The 13,942-nt window shown below is 43.5% G+C and overlaps 1 long non-coding RNA gene across 1 annotated transcript in view; it reads right to left on the bottom strand.

Annotated features, from left to right (window-relative positions):
* Positions 1–2,572: 2,572 nt before the first annotated feature.
* Positions 2,573–13,942, bottom strand: part of LOC115461743 — a 30,227-nt gene continuing 18,857 nt past the window's right edge. Inside the window, exons 3-4 of the long non-coding RNA XR_003940754.1 lie at positions 12,858–12,956; positions 2,573–2,690 (exon numbers count right to left, since the gene is read on the bottom strand). This is a non-coding gene — a long non-coding RNA (uncharacterized LOC115461743). The remainder of the gene's footprint in view (positions 2,691–12,857; positions 12,957–13,942) is intronic.

Here is a 13,942-nt window from a genome sequence, read left to right as displayed (position 1 = left end):
GAGTACTAAACTTAAAAGCCCACATAACCACGGACTGGTTGAAGACCCAAATGAAACATTTTCCTTGCTCTCAACCCTCTATCAGAGCCTTAATACTTTGCTGAGGTCCCAGGACATGCCAAGCCTGCTCTGCTCACCTCTCATCTGAGACTCCTCTCTTGACCTGTACTCATGCATGTGCCAAACCCAGCCCAATTCCAGGTGCACAGCATAGGCAAGTGCTGCAGCCACTAGACCTTCCCTGGACCAGCACTCTGCTGGTCCAGTGTCTTTCCTTACCCTGGCCAGACCCAGAGTGCTGTAATAACACCACAGTAAGCATGTCCGGGTTTGCGGTCAGGCTGACTCCACCGCCTCTTCCAGACTCCAGCAGCTGACTGCCTGGCAGTACTCCAGACCACCACAGCCCCAGGTGAGACAACTTTTTTTTTTTAAATTACACTGCCATATTACTGGGACAACAAGAAGTACATAAGTACATACGTAATGCCATACTGGGAAAAGACCAAGGGTCCATCAAGCCCAGCATCTTGTCCACGACAGCGGCCAATCCAGGCCAAGGACACCTGGCAAGCTTCCCAAACGTACAAACATTCTATATATGTTATTCCTGGGATTTTGGATTTTTCCAAGTCCGTTTAGTAGCGGTTTATGGACTTGTCCTTTAGGAAACCGTCCAACCCCTTTTTAAACTCTGCTAAGCTGACCGCCTTCACCACATTTTCCGGCAATGAATTCCAGAGTTTAATTACACATTGGGTGAAGAAATATTTTCTCCGATTTGTTTTAAATTTACTACACTGTAGTTTAATCGCATGCCCCCTAGTCCTAGTATTTTTGGAAAGCGTGAACAGACGCTTCACATCCACCTGGTCCACTCCACTCATTATTTTATATACCTCTATCATGTCTCCCCTCAGCCGTCTCTTCTCCAAGCTGAATAGCCCTAGCCTCCTTAGTCTTTCTTCATAGGGAAGTCGTCCCATCCCCGCTATCATTTTAGTCGCCCTTCGCTGCACCTTTTCCAATTCTACTATATCTTTCTTGAGATGCGGCGACCAGAATTGAACACAATACTCAAGGTGCGGTCGCACCATGGAGCGATACAACGGCATTATAACATCCTCACACCTGTTTTCCATACCTTTCCTAATAATACCCAACATTCTATTCGCTTTCCTAGCTGCAGCAGCACACTGAGCAGAAGGTTTCAGTGTGTTATCGACGACGACACCCAGATCCCTTTCTTGGTCTGCAACTCCTAACGTGGAACCTTGCATGACGTAGCTATAATTCGGGTTCTTTTTTCCCACATGCATCACCTTGCACTTGCTCACATTAAACGTCATCTGCCATTTAGCCGCCCAGTCTCCCAGTCTCGTAAGATTCACTGTTGCTTTTGTTTTGTGCTTAGGATAACTGTCCTGCTGAAAATCAGACTTTGCAACAAGAAAGTGAATGTCCTCAAGTGACCCACTTAAAGCCCAGACTGGAATCCAATAGAAAATCTGTGGCAAGACTTGAAGTCTGCAGTCCACAGTCAATCCCCAACCAACATGAAAGTGCCTGAGCTAATCTGCCAAGATTGTAGACAGGATGAGGCAGTTTTTGTGTAAAGTTGGTAGACACTTGTTCTAAATGACTTGATTGTTATTGCTGCAAGATCAGTGACTGTTCACTTGTCCTTTAGATTGTAACCTCCTTGAGCAGGGACTGGCCTTCTCTATTAAACTGTACAGCGCTGCGTAACCCTAGTAGCGCTTTAGAAATGTTAAGTAGTAGTAGTAAATTCTGAATGATTATGAAATACACTGGACTTGATAGAAACTCTGATGACTAGCAGCATTACTCAAGTTTCACCTCTGAGTTATTTCCATTTCTCTTCCCGCATGCAAAGACGGTTTTTGTTTTATTGAAAACACTCTTCACCACTGCTTCACTTACTTCCTGCTGAAGATCACCTGCTGCCTGAAACTTACGTTCCATTCCAAGAGGCAACAGGAAACATGATATTGTTGTGAAATACTCTATAGAAACGATGGCTTACTGTTTATTTTTTTCAAACTTAAGGCATACACATTTGCTGTAATAATTCAATTATTTTACTTATTTTAAAAATATTACAAGAAACAAAATAGTCAAAGTGCCAGTGACTGAAGGCTAAAATATTTTGAAGTGTAGGTCATATTTCCCATGAAAAATATACATGCAAAAAAAGTTACTTTTGGCATTTTATATTGTTTTTAAAAGTCCCCCCCCTCCCCCAAGCTGTAAAGTCTGTAGTATTTTCCCTCTGCAGGCATCCTTTCCCTTTGAAAACAGTGCTGGGAAACACACCTGCAGAAATGCAGCTTTTTCTCCTGTTACAGAACATTCCCCTGCTCTAACCCTAGCCTCAGGAAAGTCTCCATACAAGGCTGGAAATTACTTTTAATCACAAAGATGGTGGGTAATTTATCCAGGTACAATGGCTCTCAATAAATATCTCTGAAAATTACCCTGGATTTCACCAAAATCAATTTATTTTCTGTACCCACAGCTTATTAAATTCACAGAAAAGTCAAGATCGCAATGACTATTCACAACAAATATTTATTGGTCAAACGCTCCATAAAAACCAGAAAATAGATAAGCAGCGAAAGGGTCCATCACAAGGCTAAATCCTCATTTTAATATGGTGTCTTCATTGGCTGAAAGAAAACAAAACCAGAAAAATCTGATAAATTAGACATATTAGAAAAGAGCATATGTTATACCAGGATGCCCACCCTTGCTTTACTCTTCCTAACGCAGGCTGGCTACAATATTATGGTTATCTTGAGCTAAAAGAAGCCAGTGGGGCTGAGTAAATCTCAGTGAACAGAGAATGTTCCTTGAAGTGTTTTATGCTGTGGGAGTAGCCTAGTGGTTAGTGCAGTGGACTTTGATCCTGGGGAACTGAGTTCAATTCCCACTGCAGCTCCTTGTGACTCCGGGCAAGTCACTTAACCCTCCATTGCCCCTGGTACAAAATAAGTACCTGAATATATGTAAACCACTTTGAATGTAGTTGCAAAAACCTCAGAAAGGCAGTATATCAAGTCCCATTTCCCTTTCCCCCTTTCCCTTATGACATCACAATATCTCAGAAGTGAGCCAAGTATCAGGCAATCAAGCCATTGTGACATCACTGATGAGGTTGGCTCAGGCACTGGTGGAATGAGGCATTATGACATCACATCACAGTATCACCTCCAGTGGAGGAGTAACCTAGTGGTTAGTGCAGTGGACTTTGATCCTGGGGAACTGAGCTTGATTCCTACTGCAGCTCCTTGTGACTCTGGGCAAGTCACTTAACCCTCCATTGCCCCAGGTACAAAATAAGTACCTGAATATATGTAAACCGCTTTGAATGTAGTTGCAAAACCCTCAGAAAGGCGGTATATCAAGTCCCATTTCCCTTTCCCCCTTTCCCTTATGACATCACAATATCTCAGAAGTGAGCCAAGTATCAGGCAATCAAGCCATTGTGACATCACTGATGAGGTGGCTCAGGCACTGGTGGAATGAGGCATTATGACATCACATCACAGTATCACCTCCAGTGGAGGAGTAGCCTAGTGGTTAGTGCAGTGGACTTTGATCCTGGGGAACTGAGTCTGATTCCTACTGCAGCTCCTTGTGACTCTGGGCAAATCCCTTAACCCTCCATTGCCCCAGGTACAAATAAGGACCTGCATATACTAAACTGCTTTGAATGTAGTTGCAAAAAAAAAAAAAACACACACACACAGAAAGGTGATATATCAAGTTCCATTTCCTTTCATTGAATAATAAGTACAAATGTATAGCCATACTGGGACAGACCAAAGGTCCAGCAAGCCCAGCATCTTGTTTCCAACAGTGGCCAATCTAGGTCACAAGTACCTGGCAAGATCCCAAAACAGTACAATACATTTTACGTTGCTTATTCTAAAAATAAGTAGTGGATTTTCCTCAAGTCCATTTTAATAATGGTCTATGGACTTTTCTTTTAAGAAGCCATCCAAACCTTTTTTAAGCCCCGCTAAGTTAACCGCTTTTACTACATTCTCTGGCAACGAAATCCAGAGATTAATTACCCGTTGAGTGAAGAAATATTTTCTGTGATTCATTTTAAATTTACTACTTTCTAGCTTCATTGCGTGCCCCCTAGTCCTAGTATTTTTGGAAAGCGTAAATAAGGGACTCACGTCTACCCGTGCCATTCCACTCATTATTTTATAGACCTCTATCATATCTCCCCTCGGCTGTCTTTTCTCCAAGCTGAAGAGCCCTAGCCGCTTTAGCCTTTCCTCATAGGAAAGTCGTCCCATCCCCTTTATCATTTATCCAATTAAGCTAGAACTTGTTGCCAAAGGATGTGGTATCAACAGTTAGCATATCTGGGTTTAAAAACAGTGTGGAGAAAAAGCCCATAATCTGCAATTGAGACAGACATGGGGAAGTCACTGCTTGCCCTGGGACTACAGCATGGAATGTTGCTATTATTTGGGTTTCTGTCAGGTACTTGTGACCTGGATTAGCCACTACTGTAAACAGGATACTAGACTAGATGGACCATTGGTCTGACCCAGTATGCTATTCTTATGTACAGTGGAGCACCAATAGTACGTGGCCAAGAGACAGCTAAAAGCAAGCACTAAAATGTCACCAAATGCAGGATGAATGCCTACAGGATTTTTAAAATGACCTTGTAGGGATGAACCCTTAAGCTTGGCAGACCTCACAAATCAGTTTAACCCACTTTCTGGTTGGGCTGGTGACCCCCCCCCCCCCCCCCCCCCCCAAACACCATTTTATGATTAGTTCTCAATGTGAAGGGTCTGCTGCTAACCTCCATAGCAGCAGAAAAAGATAAAATTCCATTACTACACCACTCCCCCCAACCCAGGAGTAAAGATACAATTGTGCCAGCATCTCCTGAAAGCATAAGCCCACCTGGCATCAACAATCCTGAAATGCTCTCTTAACACTATTAACAAAGAAGAAAAAAGTAAGTAACTCCCAGGAATGGAGAGATGCGAGAGCTAAATGTTTTCACAGGTTGGCCTTGTGGCAGGTGCCCAGGTTGATCCCCAAATCAAGTCTTCCTCTCCCAAGGGACAGCACGTTCATTGCTCAAGGGTGACATCTAGTGGTCACAATCAATGCCCGTAACAGCAGGGTCCAGAAAGACACTGGTGAATAAATTCTGCCCAGAACTCTGCAATAATGGGACAGAGTCAGAATGGATTCAGTCAAGGGAAGTCTTGCCTCACCAATTTGCTTCTATTTCTTTGAAGGCGTGAAAAAACATGTGGATAAAGGTCAGCCAGTTGATATAATATAGCTAGATTTTCAGACAGCTTTTGACAAAGTTCCTCATATGAAAGACTCCTGAGAAAATTCAAGAGTCATGGGATAGGAGGCCATGTTCTGTTGTAGATTAGGAATTGGTTACTGGACAGAAAACAGAGGGTAGGATTAAATGGCCATTTTTCTCAGTGGAGGAGGGTGAATAGTGGATCTGTACTGGGACTGGTGCTAATTAACAAATTTATAAATCATCTGGAAATTGGAACGAGTGAGGTGATTAAATTTGCAGATGACACAAAACTATTCAAGGTTGTTAAAACACGTGCGGACTGTGGAAAAATTGCAGGAAGGAAACTGGAAGACTGGGCATCCAAATGGCAGATGAAATTTAATGTGGACAAATGCAAAGTGATGCACATTGGGAAGAATAATGTGAATCATAGTTACCTGATGCTAGGGTCCATATTAGGGGTCAGCAGCCAAGAAAAAGATCTAGGTGGTGTTGTATACAATAAGCTGATATCTTCTACTCGGTGTGCAGTGGTGGCCAAAAAAGCAAACAGGATGCTAGGAATCGTCAGGAAAGGGACAGTGAATAAGACCAGGAATACTATACTGCCTCTGGTGAGATCTCATCTTGAGTATTACGTTCAGTTCAGGTCGCTGTATCTCAAAAAATTTATAGTGGAATTAGAAAAGGCTCCAAGAAGAGTCACCAAAATGATAAAGGGGATGGAACTCTTCTCATATGAGGAAAGGCTAAGAGGTTAGGGTTCTTCAGCTTGGAAAAGAGATGGCTGAGTGGAGATATTATTGACTTACAAGTGCATTCACTCTGCAGCTCCTCGGTACCTCTCCACTCTCATCTCTCCCTACATTCCTCCATTCACTGGGTAAATCTCTCTTATCTGCACCCTTCTCCTCCACTGCTAACTCCAGACTCCGTTCCTTTTATCCGTTCCATATGCCTGGAATTGACTTCCTGAGCCGGTACGTCAAGCTCCATCTCTGGCCGTCTTTAAATTTAGGCTAAAAGCCCACCTTTTTGATGCTGCTTTTAACTCCTAACCCTTATTCACTTGTTCAGTATCCATGTTTTATTATTCCCACCTTTGTAATTTCCTTATCTCTTATTTGTCCTGTTTGTCATAATTAGATTGTAAGCTCTTCGACCAGGGACTGTCTCTTCATGTCCAGTGTACAGCGCTGCGTACATCTAGTACTGCTATAGAAATGATAAGCAGTAGTATTAGTAGACATGATTAAGATCCTGAGTTGTGTAGAATAAGTAGAAGTGAATCAATTTTTACTCTCTCAAAAAGTACAACGACTAGAGGACACTCAATGAAGTTACAGGTAAATACGTTTAAAACAAATAACAGGAAATATTTTTTCACTCAACAAATAGTTAAGCTCTGAAATTTGTTGCCAAAGGATGGGGTAACAGCAGTTAGCATATCTAGGTTTAAAAAAAGGTGTGGACAATCTCCTGGAGGAAAAGCCCATAATCTGCTATTGAAACAGACATGGGGAAGTCACTGCTTGCCTTGGGACTACAGCATGGAATGTTGCTATTATTTGGGTTTCTGTCAGGTACTTGTGACCTGGATTAGCCACTATTGGAAACAGGATACTAGACTAGATGGACCACTGGTCTGACCCAGTATGGCTACTGTTACATTGGAGCACCAATAGTATACGGTAAACAACAGGCAAAAACCTTGAACCGAGTACTATCGGTGCGTGTATAAATGAATCATCAAGCCTACTTCAAATGGTAGGCCGCTGTCTGGAACCCGAGGGTGCTTTTTTTTTTTTTTTTTTTAAACTCTGACACCGCGACCGGGCAGACTGACTCCCTCCCTCAACCCTCTCTCCTTTGGCTCCAAGTCCAGCAGTCCCTACATAAGTACATAAGTACATAAGTAGTGCCATACTGGGAAAGACCAAAGGTCCATCTAGCCCAGCATCCTGTCACCGACAGTGGCCAATCCAGGTCAAGGGCACCTGGCACGCTCCCCAAACGTAAAAACATTCCAGACAAGTTATACCTAAAAATGAGGAATTTTTCCAGTCCATTTAATAGCGGTCTATGGACTTGTCCTTTAGGAATCTATCTAACCCCTTTTTAAACTCCGTCAAGCTAACCGCCCGTACCACGTTCTCCGGCAATGAATTCCAGAGTCTAATTACACGTTGGGTGAAGAAAAATTTTCTCCGATTCGTTTTAAATTTACCACACTGTAGCTTCAACTCATGCCCTCTAGTCCTAGTATTTTTGGATAGCGTGAACAGTCGCTTCACATCCACCCGATCCATTCCACTCATTATTTTATACACTTCTATCATATCTCCCCTCAGCCGTCTCTTCTCCAAGCTGAAAAGCCATAGCCTTCTCAGCCTCTCTTCATAGGAAAGTCGTCCCATCCCCACTATCATTTTCGTCGCCCTTCGCTGTACCTTTTCCAATTCTACTATATCTTTTTTGAGATACGGAGACCAGTACTGAACACAATACTCCAGGTGCGGTCGCACCATGGAGCGATACAACGGCATTATAACATCCGCACACCTGGACTCCATACCCTTCTTAATAACACCCAACATTCTATTCGCTTTCCTAGCCGCAGCAGCACACTGAGCAGAAGGTTTCAGCGTATCATCGACGACGACACCCAGATCCCTTTCTTGATCCGTAACTCCTAATGCGGAACCTTGCAAGACGTAGCTATAATTCGGGTTCCTCTTACCCACATGCATCACTTTGCACTTGTCAACATTGAACTTCATCTGCCACTTGCACGCCCATTCTCCCAGTCTCGCAAGGTCCTCCTGTAATCGTTCACATTCCTCCTGCGACTTGACGACCCTGAATAATTTTGTGTCATCGGCGAATTTAATTACCTCACTAGTTATTCCCATCTCTAGGTCATTTATAAATACATTAAAAAGCAACGGACCCAGCACAGACCCCTGCGGGACCCCACTAACTACCCTCCTCCACTGAGAATACTGGCCACGCAATCCTACTCTCTGCTTCCTATCTTTCAACCAGTTCTTAATCCATAATAATACCCTACCTCCGATTCCATGACTCTGCAGTTTCTTCAGGAGTCTTTCGTGCGGCACTTTGTCAAACGCCTTCTGAAAATCCAGATATACAATATCAACCGGCTCCCCATTGTCCACATGTTTGCTTACCCCCTCAAAAAAATGCATTAGATTGGTGAGGCAAGACTTCCCTTCACTAAATCCGTGCTGACTTTGTCTCATCAGTCCATGTTTTTGTATATGCTCTGCAATTTTATTCTTAATAATAGCCTCCACCATCTTGCCCGGCACCGACGTCAGACTCACCGGTCTATAATTTCCCGGATCTCCTCTGGAACCTTTCTTAAAAATCGGAGTAACATTGGCTACCCTCCAGTCTTCCGGTATTACACTCGATTTTAGGGACAGATTGCATATTTCTAACAGTAGCTCCGCAAGTTCATTTTTTAGTTCTATTAATACTCTGGGATGAATACCATCAGGTCCCGGTGATTTACTACTCTTCAGCTTGCTGAACTGTCCCATTACATCCTCCAAGGTTACAGAGAATTTGTTTAGTTTCTCCGACTCCCCCGCTTCAAATATTCTTTCCGGCACCGGTGTCCCCCCCAAATCCTCCTCGGTGAAGACCGAAGCAAAGAATTCATTTAATTTCTCCGCTACGGCTTTGTCCTCCTTGATCGCCCCTTTAACACCATTTTCGTCCAGCGGCCCAACCGACTCTTTGGCCGGTTTCCTGCTTTTAATGTATCTAAAAAAGTTTTTACTATGTATTTTTGCTTCCAACGCTAATTTCTTCTCAAAGTCCTTTTTTGCCCTCCTTATCTCCGCTTTGCATTTGGCTTGGCATTCCTTATGATCTATCCTGTTACTTTCAGTTGGTTCTCTTCTCCACTTTCTGAAGGATTGTTTTTTGGCTCTAATGATTTCCTTTATCTTACTGTTTAGCCACGCCGGCTGACGTTTAGTCTTTTTTCCCTTTTTTCTAATACGTGGAATATATTTGTCCTGAACCTCCAGGATGGTGTTTTTAAACAGCATCCACGCCTGACGCAAGTTTTTTACTCTGCGAGCTGCTCCTTTCAGTCTTTTTTTCACCATTTTTCTCATTTTGTCGTAATCACCTTTTCTATAGTTAAACGCTAGCGTACTTGATTTCCTAGTTTCACTTCCTTCAATGCCAATATCAAAACCGATCATATTATGATCACTGTTATCAAGCGGCCCTCGTATCGTTACCCCCTGCACTAGATCATGAGCACCACTAAGGACTAAGTCTAGTATTTTTCCTTCTCTTGTCGGCTCCTGAACTAGCTGTTCCATGAAGCTGTCCTTGATTTCATCAAGAAATCTTATGTCCCTTGCGTGTACAGATGTTACATTACCCCAGTCTATATGCGGGTAATTGAAATCCCCCATTATTATTGTGTTGCCCAGTTTGTTTGCGTCCCTGATTTCCTTTAACATTTCCGCATCCGTCTGTTCGTCCTGGCCAGGCGGACGGTAGTACACTCCTATCACTATCCTTTTCCCCTTTGCACATGGAATTTCAATCCACAGTGATTCCAAGGAGTGTTTTGCTTCCTGCAGAATTTTCAATCTATTTGATTCAAGGCTCTCGTTAATATACAATGCTACCCCTCCACCAATCCGATTCACCCTATCACTACGATATAATTTGTACCCCCGTATGACAGTGTCCCACTGGTTATCCTCCTTCCACCAGGTCTCAGAGATGCCTATTATATCTAATTTTTCATTTAGTGCAATATATTCTAACTCCCCCATCTTATTTCTTAGGCTCCTGGCATTCGCATATAGACATTTCAAACTATGTTTGTTGTTCCTAAGTACATCATGCTTAGTACTTGACAGTATTAATTGGCAATCTTTTGTCTGATTTTTATTGTTATTTAAAGATACCCGATCTACTACAATCTCTTTTGCAACCTCACTATCAGGATACTCTATCTTCCCTGTTATGGTGATATCTTTGAAAGATACCTTATCCCGAACCATGCTCTTTTGAGCGACTGTCGGCCTTCCCCCCATTTCTAGTTTAAAAGCTGCTCTATCTCCTTCTTAAACGCCGATGCCAGCAGCCTGGTCCCACTCTGGTTAAGATGGAGCCCATCCTTTCGGAATAGGCTCCCCCTTCCCCAGAATGTTGCCCAGTTCCTAACAAATCTAAAGCCCTCCTCCCTGCACCATCGTCTCATCCACGCATTGAGACTCTGGAGCTCTGCCTGTCTCTTGGGCCCTGCGCGTGGCACAGGTAGCATTTCAGAAAATGCTACCCTGGAGGATCTGGATTTCAGCTTTCTACCTAAGAGCCTAAATTTTGCTTCCAGAACCTCTCTCCCACATTTTCCTATGTCATTGGTACCCACATGTACCAAGACAGCGGACTCCTCCCCAGCACTATCTAGAATCCTATCTAGGTGACACGTGAGGTCCGCCACCTTCGCACCAGGCAGGCAAGTCACCAGGCGATCCTCACGTCCACCAGCCACCCAGCTATCTATATGCCTAATCATCTCTGTGGCCAGGATTTTGGCAGCGGCAGTGATTCACACAGGCCGTCTGCCTGAGCTCAGACGATGCTCTGTGCTGTGCCCCGCCCTTGCAGAAGCAGGAAGTTAGGTCAGAAGGGGGCAGGGCACAGCAGAGAGCTTGGACAGCCAGCCTGTGTGAATCACTGTCACTACTGAAGGCCTAGGCAAAGGAAGGATTTAAGGTAGGGAGCACATATAAACAAGACCCGAATACAAAACTGGGAGGCATGCTGCTTCGAGTACTATTTGGACCTGTGCAATAATTTATGGGGTGCGCACAAGCGGTGTTTCACTGTACCCAACTCACAGTGCCAATATTAACATCTAATGTTAAGACTTTACATTCCTAGCCTTAAGAAGGGGAAGGAGAAAGGTGGGGTTGACTGTGAAACTACTACAATATTTCCAGACGCCACGCACGGGAGACATTAGCTGGCATTATCTTCAGGAAAGCAGGAAGGGAGGGAGGGACAAGCTAGCCTGCAATTTAGAAGCGAGCAGCTCTGTTTAAGACCATGATCCATTACAATTGGAAGGAAGGGCTGGTTACTAGTGCAGAGCGAGACCTTGATAGGGCTAAAGTTGAGTGAGGGGGGGCAATATATGAATCTAGTGCAGAGCGAGATCTCAACAGGGCTAAAGTTGAGTGGGGGGGGGGAGGAGGAGAGCAATATATGAACCTGAGCCAGATTTTACAGTTTTGTAGATGTATTAATGGATATTTCCCTTCCAGATTTTTTCTTAAGTGACTTGAAGGCTGTATGTTTCTAGAAGTGGGGTGTGTTTTTTCTGTTTGTTTCTTGCAGCTGTAACTCTTTTCTGTTGTATCTCTCATGTGTGCTTTGTGGAATTATGCCCCGGTGACATGGCACAAATCCTGAAGGACTTTATGGGATCATTGCTAAGTGCCTCTGATAAGCAACTGATTGCAACATTCATTCTGTTTCAAGAAGACTATTTAGCTCGGTAAAGGCTGGAAGAAGAGCAGGCAAAATGATAAAGGGGATGGAACTCCTCCCATGAGGAAAGGCTAAAGAGGTTAGGACTCTTCAGCTTGGAAAAGAGACGGCTGAGGGAAGATATGATTGAGGTCTACAAAATCCTGAGTGCTGTAGAACCACTGAGTGAATCGATTTTTCACTCCTTCAAAAAGTACAAAGAACAGGGGACACTCAATGAAATTACATGGAAATACTTTTAAAACATATAGGAGGAAATATTTTTTCATTCAAAGAATAGTAAAGCTCTGGAACTCATTGCTGGAGGATGTGGTAACAGCAGTTTAAAAAAAAAAGTTTGGACAAGTTCCTGGAGGAAAAGTCCATAGTCTGTTATTGAGAGAAATGGGGGAAGACACTGCTGTCTCTGGGATCTTGCTACTACTTGGGTTTCTGTAGGTACTTGTGACCGGAATTGGCCACTGTTGGAAGCAGGATACTGGGCTAGATGGACCACTGGTCTGACCCAGTATGGCTACTCTTATGTACCATATGCAAGTCTCTTATTACACATGCTCATCTCTGCAGAACACATTTTCGTTGCGTGTTCTTAACAATTTTCTCTCCCATCAATGGTCTATGAAGAATGTTCAATTCCTGAGGTAGGTGTTTCTTAAACTGCAGACCTTGCCGACAGCCATAAGTTTCAGGAGATGGGGAAAATATTTTTACCCTTAGAATTGCTGCACTCCTATTTCTGGGTTTTTCTGTTCCCCTCTCTCCCCTTCCCCACCTTGCCTCCAGGATGGACCGTAAGTGGCTACTTCTGCTGCCTACCGTGCCAGGCTGCAGCACGGCTCTCCCTCCCCCTTCGGCACCCGGGAACAGTGAATGGCAGAAATCAAGGTCATCTTTACATTATTTTCAAGGGACAGAATTTCAGCAGAGCATTGTGGGTATATGTCCTTCGAGTCCTTCTCTTACACGAGGTACATACCTGCTGCCAGCTCTTTTGCAATGCGCTCTGCTTCCTCACGCTTTTTCTTCTCCTCTTCTTCTACCCTCCTTTCCTCCTCAGCAATGGGCTTCAGGTAATCTGCAATTCACCGAGAAGCAGAGAGACTATATTACTGAAACAAACACTTTATAAACTAATGCTCCCACGCGGTTCTCTCAAAAGAAGGCTCCGGACATCTACTTCAGAACGCCTCATTCCTTTGCACAAGGAGGAGAAAAGGGTAAGGCAGACAAATGACTTTGCAAGCTTTAAAAAAGAGTTGCTTTGAGATCTCTGAAAACGCACACACAAAAAAATTAAGGAGAACTTTTCTGAACAATTTCTTCTGCAGGGAAAGATAATATTTCCTAAGCACACAGTACTTCCCTGAAATTGTTTAAGCTGATTGTCTGCATTTCTACAAGAATCACAAACTCCATCACCCATACTGCATTTAAGTGGTTTGCATTGGCTGTAATAGCAAAACAGCATTACAAAGAGAATGCACAAAATAGATTGCGGAGTGCTATAATTTGCAACGCTTTCCTAACCATAGCCTCTGACACAAGTTTTGTAGTGAAGCATCGTGATAAAATTTGAAAACCTTAAAGGTGCCGTTAGAAAAATATCAAGCATTTGGCTAAAAATGGCCCCTGTTGGGCTAAGAGAAAGCTGTCACAATTGGCTGATCCAAGTCTGGGTCCAATCCTGAGACGGGGCCTGGGACTGAAGTCAATTAGTGGGTTGACTCTGCAGCCTAACGGGAAGGAGGGAGTAAGAGGCTGGAAGGAGGAACAGAACAAGGGAGGGCAGCTGCTGGAGGGTGAGTGTGAAGGAAGGATGCAAGAAGTGGACACGAAGTTACACAGAAAGATTTCAAAAGAACAAGTGGCAGGCACATCCTATACGATAAGCAAAACACACAATAAATATTGTAATAAAGAATAAATTCAAAATAAAAATTGTGGGCTGTTGCACAAACCTAAAAGTTTTCGCTTTTCTGTTTAAAAAAGAAAACCATTTTCAGAGTCGGTTTACCCATTAGGCAGACCCGATAGTCACACGAGGCAACAGCTTCTGGAAGA

The sequence above is a fragment of the Microcaecilia unicolor genome, chromosome 2 (assembly GCF_901765095.1).
Source record: "Microcaecilia unicolor chromosome 2, aMicUni1.1, whole genome shotgun sequence".
Classification (NCBI taxonomy): Eukaryota; Metazoa; Chordata; class Amphibia; order Gymnophiona; family Siphonopidae; genus Microcaecilia; species Microcaecilia unicolor.
This window is presented reverse-complemented; position numbering and strand designations above follow the sequence as displayed.